The 17,649-nt window shown below is 34.9% G+C and overlaps 1 protein-coding gene across 5 annotated transcripts in view; it reads left to right on the forward strand.

Annotated features, from left to right (window-relative positions):
• capu (formin protein cappuccino) overlaps positions 1-17,649 on the forward strand; it is a 398,823-nt gene that overhangs the window by 108,288 nt on the left and 272,886 nt on the right. Inside the window, exon 1 of one of the 5 annotated variants that reach the window (XM_075295924.1) lies at positions 5,781-5,924. The exons of 3 other annotated variants lie outside the window; for them this stretch is intronic. The gene's annotated coding sequence lies outside the window, so the exon portion shown is untranslated. Of the gene's footprint in view, positions 1-5,780; positions 5,925-8,580; positions 9,390-17,649 lie in introns of those variants that run through there. One more of the 5 variants, XM_075295923.1, reaches the window with a different exon arrangement.

A 17,649-nucleotide genomic window follows, 5' to 3' on the forward strand; every position in this document is an offset into this window, starting at 1 on the left:
AGCCTCTTGGAAGACCAAAATTCATCTGATTCAGTTGAAATTTGGTACGTGGTGTTAATGTATGGCCTCAAACACCCATGCAAAAATTGGTCGAAATCGGTCAATAATTATATATAGGCCCTATATAAACCGATCCCCAGATTTGACGTCCGGAGCCTCTTGGAAGAGCAAAATTCATCCGATTCGGTTGAAATTTGGTACCTGAAGTTAGTATACGGTATCCAACAACAATGCAGGAATTGGTTCATATCAGTCCATAATTATATATAGCCCCCATATAAACCGATCCCCAGATTTGACCTTCTGTGCCTTTTGGAGAAGCAAAATTCATCCGATCTGGTTGAAATTTGGTACGTGGTGGTATGCCAAAAGTTGTCCATATTAGTCCATAATCATATAAAGCCCCCATATAAACCGATCCCGATATTTGGTTTTGGAGCCTCTTGGAGGAGCAAATTTCATACGAGTCATTTGAAATTTGGTACATTTTGCTAGTATATGGCCGTTAACAGATATGCCTAACTAGGTCCATTTCGGTCTATAGTTATAAAGGGTGATACGGTCAAAATTTGGTCAAGGGAAAACGCGTGTAAATCGGTGAAATCGTTTATTTAAAAAATCAAATTAAATTTCTTTTTCAAGTTAAATTAGTATAAAATTCAGGAAAAATATTCAGTTAGGCTTTCGCTTTTCCAAATCCGAATTGCCAGGCCTCACGCTTGACACCTGCCATCAGACTTTGTACAGCCACCTTGTCCACCTTCTTCGCCGCAGAAAGCCAGTTTGCCTTGAACTGCTGCTCGTCCTTAGCAGTTTTTTGGTCTTCTTTAGGTTCCGATTGACAATAGCCCAGTATTTCTCAATTGGGCGGAGCTCTGGCGTGTTGGGAGGGTTCCTGTCCTTGGAAACCACCTGGACGTTGTTGGCGGCGTACCACTCCATGGCCTTTTTACCGTAATGGCAAGATGCCAAATCCGGCCAAAACAGTACGGAACAACCGTGTTTCTTCAGGAAAGGCAGCAGACGTTTATTCAAACACTTTTTCACGTAAATTTCTTAGTTGACAGTCCCGGAAGTTATGAAAATGCTGCTTTTCAAGCCACAGGTAGAGATGGCTTGCCAAACCAGATATTTCTTTGCGAACTTTGACAGTTTTATGTGCTTGAAAATATCTGCTACCTTTCCCCTTCCTTTTGCAGTATAAAACTCCTGTCCCGGAAGCTGTTTGTAGTCGGCTTTGACTTAGGTTTCGTCGTCCATTGCCACGCAGTTAAACTTCGTCAGCATCGTCGTGTACAGCCTCCGGGGTCGCGCTTTGGCCGTCGTATTTTGTTTATCATCGCGATTTGGAGTCACTACCTTCTAGTAAGTCGATAGTCCGGCTCGTTTTTTGGCTCGATGCACGGTTGTAGACGATACACCCAGCTTATTTGCGGCATCTCGGAGAGAGAGGTTAGGGTTTCGCTTGAAACTACCGGCAACTCTCTTTGTCGTCTCAGCGGCTTCCGGTTTTCGATTTCCCCCCGATCCAGACTTCCTAGCTGTCGACAAACGTTCCCCAAACACTTTAATTACATTTGTAACGGTTGATTTGGCAACTTTTAGCGATTTTGCCAGCTTTGCGTGCGAGTAGCTCGGATTTTCGCGATGCGCGAGCAAAATTTTGATACGCTGCTCTTCTTGCTTGGACGGCATTTTGACAACTGAAGAGTGAATTCCAAAATCAAAATAGGAGCAACATTCTACACACACACACCTTCAAAATGAGGGGTGTTCAGGTTTTTTAAATGTAAAATTGAAAGAAATACGTCAAGTTTATATTGACCAAATTTTGACCGTATCACCCTTTATATAGCCATCAGATAAATCGATCCCCAATCACAAAAAAATTGGTCCATATCAAGTTCATAATTGTATATAGCCCACATATAAGCGTCCCCCATATTTCAATTCTGGCTCTCTACGTATTGTCTAATACATACCACGTACGGACTAACTCACAATTTAGAAAACGATGTTAAGAAGTTTTAAGATACCACAACCCAAGTAATTCGATTGTCGATGACAGTCTTTCGTAGAAGTTTCTACGCAATCCATGGTGGAGGGTACATAAGATTCGGCCTGGCCGAACTTACGGCCGTATATACTTGTTTTATTTAACTTGAAGAAAACGCCTGCAGCTTTCGATGCCGTTACATATACATACATACAATGCTGTTCAAAACATTTGCAACCACATTCCCTGTTGAAAATAAACCGAAATTATAATGAAAATAAAAATAAAAATATTAAAAACAATATACAAAACCTACTAATGCAATGTTGTTGTTTATTAAGTCAATTTTAAAGATTTAAGGGAATAAGAGAACTAACGACAAAGATGTTTTGATAATTCATGAAATATTTAAAAATAAGAATTTTCACCTGTTCACAACAGTTTCAACTAACGCTAAGTGTCACATATATTTAAAACTAATCAAAGTTTTTGTAACTTTTAACAATAAATGTTAATAGTTGATACTGTAGCCATGCCTTTTGATTACTCCGCAAGTTCTTGTCATTGGTTAGGATTAAATGGTCAATGATATCCTATAGTTCAGGTTCAAAACGATATCATAAGTCTTTTGCAAAAAATTAATAACAACTTTTCGTTTTTACAACCTTCCAAAGGTTAGTTGATGACATTTACCTTAGGCGACTGACCAGGCCAATCAAGCACCCGCAATTTTTCATCGGAAATCCACTGTTTTAGCACGTTACGCGTGTGATGGAGGTCATGATCTCGCAGAATAATCTATGCCGACGATTTTTCCAGCTTATGCCAATAAAATAAAATGGGGCAAAATGTTTTTGTAGACTTCCGACAGCATAACACCCTCATAAATGGGACCAATAACTTGTCCAGAAAAACACCCTCAGAACTTTTTGTATTTCTTGGATTAAGACTTTCTTTTAAGCCTTCGTGCTGAATTTCTACCATCCGATCCATGCAAGTTAAACTTTGAGTCTTAGGTAAATATAACATATTTCCACTGCTCCTGAGGCCATTTAAGGTAGTTTTGTGAAAATTTAAGGCGTTAACCCTCCTATTTTTCTTGGAAATAAGTGGTTTTTGACATTTTTTATAATCACACTTCAACTTCTAAAGCTCTACATCTGATCGCCAGGGTTGATATAGCCAGTTTAATTTAATTTTTGACTTCTTTAGATGATATTTGAGTGAACTGTTGCATAGTTGATCTGATTATATGATCCTCTTCTGGCGTTTTCTTCTACCTCAATGCACAGTTTTGGTACATCCTCTGTTTACAACTCGAGACGCAGTTAATTTGTGGACAATGTACTCTTCCGAAATTTATTTGTTACAGACTATCTCTTTGACAAGGCACCGATTGCTAAGCCAATCTCTTTTCCAAAAAGCCTCATGTGTCCACTAACTAACTAAGTAAAAGGTTTCAACATTCTACCGATAAACAGCTGTTTTGGGAATGGTATATTCAAGAATATTTCTTAAAACCAATTTTCCTGCAAAAATCAATAAATACTCGTATCATTATGATATCAAAAAAATTAGTTCAAAAGTTATAAAGATTGCAATTCATATTTTTAACTTCCATAAAAACCGGAGTTAAAAATTGGTTCCTTGCCGCAACACTGACCCCACTTTGTTAAAATTTTGTACAAAAATAAATTGTGGGGCCCAAATCTCTCAAACTATAAAAGATATTCGCACGCACACTTAATTGGAGGGGTTTACAAGTTCTATGCGGCACAGAAAAAATCGTCGAAACCGGTTCACAATTGCGGATTTGACAGCTAAAGTAAAATATCAAATTGATTTTAAAAACCTGTGAGAAACATATCCATATGGCAAATGGGTGATGACGTCCAATAGTTAGTACTTTTGTGCCATGTTCAGAATGTCGACTTTACACAGCATGTATACAGTATAGCTGATATGTATTGCAACAAATTTTAGGTTGCTATCATTTCTAAACCACTCGTCTGACAGCTGGCAGATTTATTCCACTGATAGATCAGTTTATTGTTTACAATCCTCAAGTGGATATCGTTACAACCCTTCAGCTTTCAAATGTGAATAGGTTAGGTGGCAGCCCGATGTATCAGGCTCACTTATACAATTCAGTCAATTGTGATACCACAGTGGTGAATCTCTCTTATCACTGAGTGCTGCCCAATTCTATGTTGAGCTCAATGACGAGGGACCTCCTTTTTATAGCCGATTCCGAACGGCGTTCCACATTACCACTTAGAGAAGGTTTGAAACACTCAGAAATGTCACCAACATTACTGAGGTAGGATAATCCACCGCTGAAAAACTTTTTGGTGTTAGGTCGAAGCAGGAATCGAACCCACGACCTCATGTATGCAAGGCGGACATGCTAACCATTGCACCACGGTGGCTCACTCAAATGTGAATAAAGTTTGTGAACAAACACAAGGACCGGGTTTTAAATTTGCACTAACATAACGGCCGATGTTCTCCGCTGGTATTCATCGACCGTGGATATTATCGGAAATATGTTCTAAAGACTTAATGAGCCCTCGGCAAACAAACATTTTAACCGCACACCATGAAAATTCCAACAGGACTCAACTCGTGTCAAACCAAAAATGGCTTAAAGGGGCGGTTCCCCGCTTCGTTTCTACCGCACAATGGTCACCAAAATCTCTGAATCTCAATCCGCCAGACTAGGACAATTATATCTTGTAAGATTGCTTTGTACAACCAAACTGACAATCAAATTTACATTTCATTAAAATTTTCTGAGCTAAATTTTTGCAAAATTATTATAGCAACGTAATACTGATTGATTGTGGGTGGAAGGTTGACATTTTTAGCAAACCTAGAACAATTATTAAAACATTTTACATCTTTAAATCAATATTTTTCATTAATTGGCAGCTAAATTTGAATCGAGATGAGTCGACATATTCGGCGGCGGCGTCGACTATCATAAAATGGTCGGCAGCGGCTAAAATTGGCGGCGCGACTCGTCGGCTTCGTTCTCTGGTCTTGAATGCGCATCATTGATGATAAACGTATTTCAAAATAAATTGTGTTTTTTTGCGTGTAGTGGCGTAGGGTATACAAATTTTTCGGCAAAGTTGACATGATGAAATAGTACAGGCATTAAATTTACCTTTAATTGAATTATCAAAAGCAAAAAATTACAACTAAAAGCATCGTACATATTCTTGTTCTACTTTTTGCTACTCAGAATCTCATATTTGATTTTCCATTGCTAATCGCTTTATCGCTCATGACAAATTATTAAACATTTAAATGGATTTTTTTGTTCAACGGTTTTTTGTACTTTGCTTCATTCCACTACAGTATGGCTCATTTAAGTGATTTGGTTGCTTGCTTGTTAAAGAGGGGTATGCATGCGGGAAGCTTGGCAAGGGTAATTCACAATGCGAGAGTTTAATTCATTTGAACAACGATAGCCGTCATAATGAAGATGATGATAATGACGCCAACAATGGTGATATCAATGCTTTGACTTTGTTCGTTCGACCAGTTGATTCACTTTCATTCATTTCAACATCTGGTGGAGGTTATGCTCATTTCTCTCATTGGAGGTCGGGGTCGGTATGGCATGAGGAAATGATGAATTCAAAACACTTCTCTTGCTCTAATTTTTGAGTTCCCTATTATTGAGTATGCATGCGTCAGAATAGTACTGTGAGAATTGTATTCCGTGCATTATCTCTCGTGTTTGCCGGCCAACAAACGCCAACCAAAAAGTGCTTTATCGATTTTTCACATAAAGTAAAAGTTCGCTACAACGGCTCTCTGGTTTATATTTTGTCGAGTGCATTGTTCTCGGGCTTTGAAATCAGCTGTTTGTCACCCCTTGTGCTGCAGTTCCTGCCCATGCAACTAGAGAGAATTGCAGGTAAATCCAGGGTTACCAAATTAAAATAACACTTTTTAAAGTTACTTATTCAATTTCTCAGTAAATTCATTTAATTAAGTGCTACGTTTTGTCATGAATGAACTTAAAATTGTGACGCACATCAGACAATTTTTGGAAAATAATGTTCAGAAATATCTATCTAAAAATGAAGAAATAATCATTGTCGCCTAAACATGGTCATATTAACCATATAATAGTTCATTCTTACAATTTTGGAAATTGTACAAATATTACCTTGAGTTTATACTGAACTTACTTGTACGGTCATCGATTTCATAAATCATACCTAAAGGTGGGTACTAAGTTCGAGTTTAGCCGCTAAAATCGCTAAAGTGAAAACTAAATCAGTAAGAAAAAGGTATACAATTATACATATTTGTTGCAAATTTTGATGGGGAAAAGCCCAAAGCAAATTACGATTTTAGCGGCTAAACTCGAATTTAATACCCACCTTAAGAAGGAAAGCTGCATTGGGCCGTGGAAAATTTCGATAATGATTATAAAATTAAACTACACCCAAAGAAATTTGTTAGTAGGGACATCAGAAAAGTCTGCTAAAACAGCAGAAAGTCTGTTGAAAAAGGGACAGCAGTCACTGTTTGCTGAAATAGCAAACATTTCCTGCTATTTTTTAAGCTCGACTACACTAAATCATGTTTTATTCTGGTTGAAACAAATAAAAATATCAATTTAGGAGCTATCCTAACATAATTAAAACAATATTTTATGAAATCTGAATATTTATCGAATTGAGGCATAACAGCAAACAAAATGTTTGCTGATCGCATTTATGAGCTTCTAAGAATATTACAGTACTAAAATATACCAAAAATTACTTTTGGTTCTTAAATATGCTTTGGGGAAAAATGTATAAACTAAAAATTTTATAATTTGTTGTTCATTAGGCTCTGAAGTACAAAAATATAACAGCAGACATCGACTGCTGTTATTTGCAGACTTTTTTCTATGAGTGTATAACAAAATAAGTTTTTTGGAATAAAAATAAATTAAATTAAACATCAATTTTACACACTAAAAAAAGTGATGTGTAAACGCAAAAAAAATAATTTATTCCTCCCAAACGAAATTTTAGACAAACAAAGATCGTTTCTTATTTGCTTTTCGCTGTAAGGAAGTTTATTTGGAAGAAAAGTATATACTTGTTTGGATAAACGTTTATTCTTACATCCTGGAAAAGAATAGAGACTAACTCAAAAAAAAAAAAAAAAAAACATTTTTTGACTAATTGCATTTTTCCTCACATCTTTCTCACTTCCACGAGTTTTTTTTTGTTAGTTCTAAGCACCTTTGTCTGTAATACAAATAATGTAGAAGAAATTATTCGATTTTATAAACTTTTTAAATTTTACCTTTCGCCGCATACAATTTGTAAGCCAACACACTATCCACTGGGCTACGTAGCTTTTATTGTCATCAACAGTCAAACAGCATTGTTTTCGGCGTCCACGAGTAGAAACATACATTTAGTTGGGCACCGTGGAGCAATGGTTAGTATGTACGCCTTGCATACGAAGGGTCGTGGGTTCGATCCCTGGTTCGACCGAACACCAAAAAGTTTTTTTGTTTGTTTTACGTATATTTCAGATATGTTCGGAAGATTCCGAAAAGATGTTTAACATTACATACTATTGTATTAAATTTTTGCTATGAAACTGTAAAATGTGTCTAATTATGTATGATATAAATGAAATGGACTGTGTTTTGGTTCAAAATATTTTTTTATTGGAAAAATAAAAATTTTGTGACAAACGATTGTTTTGGCGATAAAAGTTTAAAATTTTCGAAGAAATTCGAACAACTCTAACAAAAGAAACACGTTTTCCGTACACGTTTTCCAAACGTTGATTTTTTTTCTTTTTCTCTAAGTTCGTGTCTCCCACAAAATAGTTCAGAACTTCTTACAATTTATAAATTTTACCAATAATTCGAACTCAAGTTTTTTTTTTCTTCAAACTATTTTTCAAAAAGTGGATAAAAGGAATTATAAAATTAACCAAAATTTTGCGTCTTGGTGGGTTCACTGTTTTTTGAGTAGAACGGATTTTCTGGGCATGCACTCATATCACTACCACAGACCAAAGATTCATTCATATTTACTTGAAATTTTGCACAGGTAGTCAAATTAACATTCTAGCTACCCATACTGAATTTGGTTGAAATCGTTTCAGATTTAGAAATCGATGCCAAAGCAAAACTTAATACACCCGAGCTGGCCAATTATCAACGCCTATAGGGTAGTCCGTGAACAAACTAAAGTGGAATTATTTCCAAAACAGCGATTTGGAACCACTATATGTCGGTTCCATAAAAAGCCGTTACAGGAAATAAACATCAAGAAAGAAATATTTGAATGCCAAGTGATCTTCTATTATACATCCTTGACTACATCCAAACCAATTTGCTACAAACTCCTTCACCCTAAAGATACCGAGCCTGTGACTTTAAGTGAAGGCCGAAAGTCAACTGTTTTAGGGAATGTGGCAACACTGTTCTGTGTCTAAATCTCTGAGTGTTTGAGAGAGTATAGAGTGCGTGACAAACCGTTGTTTATAATTTGACATTTGTTAAATTACACTTTTGTTCCTCGCATGCATTCCCAGCAGTGAGAAGTATACAGCAAGAACAAGCTGCAGTGCAGGCACACACACAAAAAAATGGAGAAACAAATGACAAAATGATTGCAACGAAATGCAAAAGAAAACAAACAAAACAAATTGCTAATGTAGAAATGTCGACAATAAACAAACATCAGTGACTCTAAAACGAAAGCCCATTCATACTCAAACGCTCATCTCCGTAAACTAAAAGCACAATTGATTTTGATTAATTCGTTAGCCCTTACAAATAGGCTTCGAATGTTATGAAAACAAATTAAATCGTAACCAACACCAATCATTCCACAGCAAGAGGCATACGAACAAACGGTTAAAGTGTCGCTGCTAAATCGTTAAAGTGATTTGCAAAACGAAAAGAACGGAAATGTAATTTAGAACACCGCTGAACACGTTCAAAAACGCCTTATTTCCCGAACTGTAGTAAGAAAATACTCAGGTGTTTGTTTTGTTTTTGTTTTTCTCAAACGTCGGTCATTCAAGGTGGGGTGCTGCGTGCTTTCCATGGTGACCGAAGAAGGTCGTTAACGCGTGTGTGTGAGGGGGAGGGTGTGAGTTCATTGCAAAATGTTGATGGTGAAAATTAAACTAAAATTAAAGGAAATCGTTCATGTCACGAATTTATCGCATTTGTTTCGATTCTTCGCAAACTTCGTCCACCTTCAATAGCAATACCCATTCGCTGTTAAATCGTGGTTATTGGTGCACCACTTACAAGTGAATGAAATTAAGGAGAATTATGAATAAATTTAACCGGAAGTGAAACAAAAATTACAAACCTCAGCTTGTATGTGCTGACGTATATCTGTGGGTGAGTGCGTACTAGTGCTAGTTGGTTTTACATTAGCTTCGAAAATCTCAAGAGTTTGTGTTGTAGAAATGTTTTATCCCCGAATATTGATTTTGGTTTTTGTTGGCAAACACATTAATGTAAAAAATGTTCTTGAATTATCCTCCGCTTTAATGGGAAGATATAAAATGATGTTGCATTTGTCATTGAATTCTTTCATAGTCATTACTCCCACTCTGTCGTCAATGGCCTTTAATATTGAATTGGAAAAAGGAGTGGGATTATCTGGAAAAATATCAAAACAAAAGTCCCATTAATTGCCTTCTAATGGTCATTATCGCTTTTCTTTGAGAAGTGAGTCACGTGCTATGCATTGTTTTGTTTTTATTTAAGCGTTCGTCCAAGCTGATGTTGCAGTTATAGAAAAATATGTATATTAAGTTGGGTATAGATTTATCATAGACCAATACAAAACAACCTGAACTGTTATCATATTCAAGAATATCCGATCACGAAAATGAATGTACAAACATTTGGTAACAGACAAGCAGAACAAACATTATCAAATTGATATCACTCTGTCTGATCGAAGTGCATCGTATAACACGAAATATACACCGAAAAAAAGCATACCCGGTTCCAAAAATTTTGTCTCTACTTTAAAAAATTTGGTATTGATTCCGAGCCAAAGTAGCGGAGAATACAAGTAAGGATACTTTTATGACACAATTCTCTTTTAAAATCGGGTTTTGTGTACTTGCTTCTAGGAAGCAAATTTTAATTTTTTCAGCTTTTTCAGCTTTTTTTCTTCATATGCTATCAAAGTCCATTAAAAACAAGTTAACGACGAATTTTGTTTTCCAAATTAAGACTCGACTTCTAGAGACTTCTAAGACTAGAAATTATGCTGTGTTTCAAGTAAAAAACGTCTTTTAAATAAAGTGTTGAAAAACATGTCCTATATTTGAACGATTTTTTGCTTTGTAGTCAAGATGCAAAAAGACAACAAATTTAAAGACAATTTCATTAAAGATTTTTTCTAAATTATTAAAGTCAAGTTGACCTTAGCCCAAACATTTTTTCTTTCATGTTATGATATCCATTTTTAAATCAAATCACTTAATTATAAGGACAATACGACTTCATTGAAAAGTTTATCGACCTTTGGTCAAGGAAAAAAACTTTATACTAGAGAAATGCGTCTTCTATGCTAAGCAAAATTTGCATTCGTGTTTTAAAGATATGAAATCTTTGACCTCACGACAATATTTTTTTCAGTGTATGTGGAAGAGAAATGACTACATGGAAATAAAATACTGCTTTTCATATTTTCTGTTTAAAAATTATGTGTGTTTGAACTCAAATTTTTAGCACCATTTATCGCAGTGAATAGGGCCCCAAAATTTCAAAACATAGATTTCACAGTTATCCCCGTGCTCGAATTTTGCTAAAAAATCAGCTGAAAAAAACTTAAAAACCCCTTTTTTATTTGTGTGCCGGAGCACACATGAAGCTCGCTATTATTTAAAAAGAGCCGGCCGACATGACAGCTCCGCTCACAAGTGGCAATGAGATGAGCAGCCCTTTTCATAAACTCATAGAACTCTTCTATAAAATGAGGGTTGTTTTAAATTTTGTATCAGAGAGAATAAAAAGACAAAAGGACAAATCTGTGAAGCGAAACTGCGTTAGTAGGTGACAGTCATGAGGACAATTTCTCTAATATAATGCAGTTTTTGTCAGCGTTTTTCTCAAATATCACAGTTTGCGTCGGCGTCACCCAGTTCAGTTCTCTGCCGGCTTTACAAAACGTAAGGAAAATAGAATTTAAAACCTATTTGTAATAACAAATGTTCTTTTATATAAATCTTTTCATTCCATTAAATTTTTTGGCAGACAATTTGAAATTATAACTGCCGATGCCTTTATAAACAATTTATCAAAACAGCGCTTCGACCGCAACGTCGGTAATACCAAAGCTGCATGCATTGTGCGACATCTATACGGTTGACATTAGTTGTTTTTGTAGAAGAGAAATTTTCGTCCTCTTGTGTTTTTATTCTCTCTGTTTGTATACATAACTGAGATCGGAAATAAAAATATTGATAACGTCAATACAAAATGTTGTCAATAGAGATTAGAGGTGTGCGCGTGACACGAAATTGTCGTGACACGCGTGAATCGTGAACGAAATCTGTGCGTGAATGGGACTGAAACAAATGAGAAATAAAATTGTTTCGTGAATGTGCGTGAATAAAATTTCTGCAAAATCACGCTCACGAAAAAAAACTTAATTCTTTGACTGAAATTAATTTAGTTGTCAAACTATATTTTGTTCATGAATTTTGTTGCACTCCAAAAAAAGTTTACTTGGATCCAGCGATTTTGACCTTCCTTTAAGGATTTTGGTATTGATTCCGAGCCAAAGATGTGGCTTCTTTAAAATAAAGACATTTTTTAGGGACCTCCCTGGCTTTAAATCTAGGATAGATAAAATTAAAATTAGATACAGATCTCATTCATCAAATTGTTATTCTCTGTTTGCGATATATTTACAAAAGGTATTAATGTACATAAAAATTCCAGTTTCCAAATCCAAATTATGCCAAGAACTTCAAAGTAACAACTGTTTTCTTAATGCTAAAAAAAAAAACTTTAAACCAAAGATGCAAATCCTTAAAATAAGCCTTAGCCTATATTTGAAGCATTTTTATCTTAAATTTAAAAATTCAATATGTCAGTTGAGTTAGGTTAGGTTAGGTGGCAGCCCGATGTATCAGGTTCACTTAGACTATTCAGTCCATTGTGATACCACATTGGTGAACTTCTCTCTTATCACTGAGTGCTGCCCGATTCCATGTTAAGCTCAATGAGAAGGGACCTCATATTTATAGCCGAGTTCGAACAGCGTTTCACATTACAGTGAAACCACTTAGAGAAGCTTTGAAACCCTCAGAAATGTCACCAGCATTACTGAGGTGGGATAATCCACCGCTGAAAAACTGTTTGGTGTTCGGTCGAAGCAGGAATCGAACCCGCGACCTTGTGTATGCAAGGCGGGCATGCTAACCATTGCACCACGGTGGCTCAGTTGAGTTAAAGACGATTTCTTTAAATTAAAAATGTTTTTCTTTATTTTAAGGAACATTTGCCTTACTTCAAAGATCAACAACTTCAACAGAGGGACGCAAAATTTCAAGATTTGTGTCCTAAATTTAATGAAAACAATTTTTGAAGCTAGGATTATAAACTTTCTTTTAACTAAAATGTCATTATTTTAAAGAATTTTGTCCTTAACATTGCGTAAATTTCGAGTCATAAAATTTAAGTTGCATAATCTTCCATATTAGGTCAATATTTTTTTCAGTATACCTTTGCTCATTCCCGGTTGGAAAATATCGTGAGTCTCGTGAATTTGTCGTGAGTCACGTGAATTGTCGTGAGCGTGCGTGAGTACTGGTTTTAATTTCGTGAATGTGCGTGAGTTTGAGCGGCTACCACACTTATCGTGCGCGAGTGTGAGTGAAATTTCACTCTAATAGAAAAAATTCAAAACTTCGAATCAAAAATTCAATCCAAAAAAAAAAGAAAGATAGCGACGGAGATAGATAACAAAAGACACCAATATAACACAGTGAGAGAATGAAATAAGAGCAAATAGTGCTTGAGAGACATATTTTGTTGTAAATACATGTACTTGCATTCATTTTGGTATGCGTCTGGCACATGCACGAGTTCTCCAAAAATTTGAAATGTTAGGTTAGATTAGGTATAGTGGCAACCCGATATTTCAGGCTCAATTAGACTATTCAGTCCATTGTGATACCACAGTGGTGAACTTCTCTCTTATCACTGAGTGCTGCCCGATTCTATGTTAAGCTCAATGATAAGGGACCTCATTTTTATAGTCGAGTCCGAACGGCGTTCCATATTGCAGTGAAACCACTTAGAGAAGCTTTGAAACACTCAGAAATGTCACCAGCATTACTGGGGTGTGATAATCCACCACTGAAAAACTTTTTGGAGTTTGGTCGAAACTAGGTTTAAATTCACAACCCTGGGTATGCAAGGCGGACATACACACAAAAAAATTTCACGAAAATTTTTCCAATTAAAATTTTAATTGAGTTTTAAAAAATATTCAATTAAAAATTTAATTGATTCGACAAATTTTTTAATTGAAACAGAAATCAATCACGGGATCAATTAATTTCGTGATTGAATCAGAAAAAAAATTTTTTGAAAAAAGAAAAAAACCAATACATTTGCAAAAAAACCAGTACATTTTCATTTTAGCAATAAAAACAGAAAAACATGAACAATTCAACAATTAATATTAAATTAATGAAATAACAAGTATATACGGCCGTAAGTTCGGCCAGGCCGAAGCTTATGTACCCTCCATCATGGATTGCGTAGAAACTTCATCTAAACACTGCCATCCACAATCGAATTACTTAAGTTGCGGTAACGCTTGCCGATGGCAAGGTATCTTAAAACCTCCTAACACCATCTTTTAAATTGTATGTAAGTCCATACGTGGTATATATTAAATCAAAAAAGATCGATCCAATACGTATATAATTCAGTTTGACAAAGTAGACATAAAATTTTGACAAAATTTTCTACAGAAATAAAATTTTATCAAAATTTTCTATAGAAATAAAATTTTCACAAAATTTTCTATAGAAATAAAAATTTTGCCAAATTTTCTACACGCTCACAAAAAATCGCTTCTGTAACATATACTCCCAAACATATTTTGCTTCAAGCATATACATTTTTGGGTATTGCCCAAACATTTATATGTTTGATCTCTTCCAATATATAATATGTTTAAAAGCATATTAGTCTAAACAATATATGTTTGGGTACTCTAAGTTCCAAACATTTTGTATTTTTGCATCCAAATTCAATAATGTTGTCTTCCAAAAAACAATATGTTATTATGTGAACATATAATATGTTTGGAAGCATTTTGCACCCAAAAATATTATATGCTTAAAAAAATTCTCCCAAACAATATTGTGCTCAAAATTTTATTTGTTTATTTATATATTTACAATCATAACGAATTATGAAAATAAACAGGTAATATAGGTGCTAACAACATAGGTTTTCGACCTGAATGCTCAAAATTTTGTTTCTGCCCAATTGTATATTCCCCCACATCTTTCTCACTTCCACGAGATTTTTTAGTTCTTAGCACCTTTCCTGTAATACAAACATTGTAGAAGAAATTATTCAATTGTATGATTTTTTTTATTTTAATTTTACCTTTTGCCGGACGGGGATTCGAACAGCGCACCACACAGTTTGTAAGGATCAAAGAAGTAGCTGATCAATTGCCCAAGGTAAAATAAAATGTTAATTTTGTAATAACAAGCAACAACCACCAACTTAATTCAATATCGCTCCCTGTTAAATAGCGCTCCAAGCTACTAAACACATATATGTTTATAGGCTATTTCTAAATTAATATATGTTTGCGTCCAAGCATATTATATTTACAAACATTTTATGTCCCAAACATAATATGTTCTAACATATTAACATATATGTCCCAAACATGTTATGCTAGTTTATGAACATTATATGCTTGCACTCAAAAATATTGTGTTTAAAAATTTGTGTTCCAAACATATAATGTTTATAGCCAAACATATGAAAAACAGCCTTTTTCATCCGTGTATAGAAAGAAAATTTTGACAAAAATTTCTACAGAAATAAAATTTTAACAAAATTTTCTATAGAAATAAACTTTTGACAAAATTTTCTATAGAAATAAAATCTTGGTAGGTTATTTTTGGCTCGAGTGGCAACCATGATTATGAACCGAATAAAATTTGAACAAAATTTTCTATAGAAATAAAATTTTGACAAAATTTTCTATAGAAATAAAATTTTGACAATGATGAAAATTTTATTATGAACCGAATAAAATTTTAACAAAATTTTCTCTAGAAATAAAATTTTGACAAAATTTTCTATAGAAATAAAATTTTGGTAGATTATTTTTGGCTCTAGTGGCAACCATGATTATGAACCGATATGGACCAATTTTTGTGTGATTGGACCAATTTTGGTATGGTTGTTAGCGACCATATACTAACACCACGTGCCTAATTTGAACCGGATCGGATGAATTTTGCTCCTCCAAGAGGCTCCGGAGGTCAAATCTGGAGAATGTTTTATATGGGGGCTATATATAATTATGGACCGATATGGACCAATTCTGGCACGGTTGTTAAAGATCATAACTAACACCATGTTCCAAATTACAACCGGATTGGATGAAATTTGCTTCTCTTGGAGACTTCGCAAGCCAAATCTGGGGATCGGTTCATATGGGGGCTATATATTATTATGAACCGATGTGGACCAATTTTTGCATGGTTGTTAGAGACCATACACCAGTATCATGTACCAAATTTCAGGCGGATCGGATGAAATTTGCTTCTCTTTGAGGCTCCGCAACCCAAATCTGGGGATCGGTTTATATGGGCGCCATATATAATTATGGACCGATGTGGACCAATTTTTGCACGGTTGTTAGAGACCATATACCAACACCATGTACCAAGTTTCAGCCGGATCGGATGAAATATGCTTCTCTTAGAGGCTCCACAAGCCAAATCTGGGGATCGGTTTATATGGGGGCTATATATAATTAAGGACCGATATGGACCAATTTTTGCATGGTTGTTAGAGACCATATACCAACATCATGTACCAAATTTCAGCCGGATCGGATGAAATTTGCTTCTCTTTGAGGCTCCGCAAGCCAAATCTGGGGATCGGTTTATATGGGGGCTATATATAATTATGGACCGATGTGGACCAATTTTTGCATGGTTGTTAGGGACCATATACCAACACCATATACCAAATTTCAGCCGGATCGGATGAAATATGCTTCTGTTAGAGGCTCCACAAGCCAAATCTGAGGGTCCCTTTATATGGGGGCTATACTTAAAAGTGGACCGATATGGCCCATTTTCAATACCATCCGACCTACATCGATAACAACTACTTGTGCCAAGTTTCAAGTCGATAGCTTGTTTCGTTCGGAAGTTAGCGTGATTTCAACAGACGGACGGACGGACGGACGGACGGACATGCTTAGATCGACTCAGAATTTCACCACGACCCAGAATATATATACTTTATGGGGTCTTAGAGCAATATTTCGATGTGTTACAAACGGAATGACAAAGTTAATATACCCCCATCCTATGATGGAGGGTATAAAAAGAGATATGCTATTTGAAAAAAAGAGCTTTACTCTTCCTTCACATTGTTATATATTAAGGTGAGTGTTAAGTTCGACTTTAGCCGCTAAAACCAAAAACAAAACTGTAAAAGTGTAACAAATTACAACTTTTTTAAACAAATTATATTAAATATTTGTGGGGAATGGTCCAATGCAACAACTTAAAAGGTTTGTTTGTTTTAAGTGAATTATTAAAGAAAAGTAACAGAGAAAAATGGTTATTTTAACGGCTAAACTCGAACTTAATACCCACATTTAATTAATAATAAATAATTAATATTAATAATAATAATTATAAATATTTGTCATTGGTTTGTACATGTATGACTATACTGTTCAAAAAATTAAATTTTTTAAAAAATTAAAAAAATCGCTGCACGTATACTCAAAGTTGTTTTTTTTATTATTAATTCATTTTCCACATATTCAATTATGAGCTTATTGCGCTCTTTTCTCCAAAAATTTAACATTAAGCTCAATATTCTCTCAACAGCTGCAATGCCAGGTATTGCAAACACGTGAGTTATTTCTGCGAAAGCATTAAAAGAAATGTTGGGATTTAAGTTAAAAAATTGAAAGTATTTTAAATTTATTATTATTCAAATCAAACCCTTCTTTTACATATTCATTTATATATACACACAAACTCATTTGCGCGTTTCTGCAATAACAAAATTTCTTATTTGTTACACGCAGAGAAGAAACATGATTATCACAATCATATTCGAAAAGCAAAATACTATGATAGGAGCTATTTTTGCGGCGACCATGTAACATTTTCACCTGCAACCATGTTAGCTCAGTGAACATGGTTCTAAGAAAAATAAAATTGTCCTCATCTAAAATGTTATTATATTGATAAAAAGAATTTTGTTTGAATCAAAATACAATGGTCACGATCTAAAATGTTATGGTATTCGCCAAAAATGTTTTTCTTCCGGTTAAAGGAACATGGTCACAACCCAAAATGTTTTGATCTTTATGAAAAAACTTTTTTCGTCGTCGAAA

Source organism: Haematobia irritans, chromosome 2, assembly GCF_050003625.1.
Source record: "Haematobia irritans isolate KBUSLIRL chromosome 2, ASM5000362v1, whole genome shotgun sequence".
Lineage (NCBI taxonomy): Eukaryota > Metazoa > Arthropoda > Insecta > Diptera > Muscidae > Haematobia > Haematobia irritans.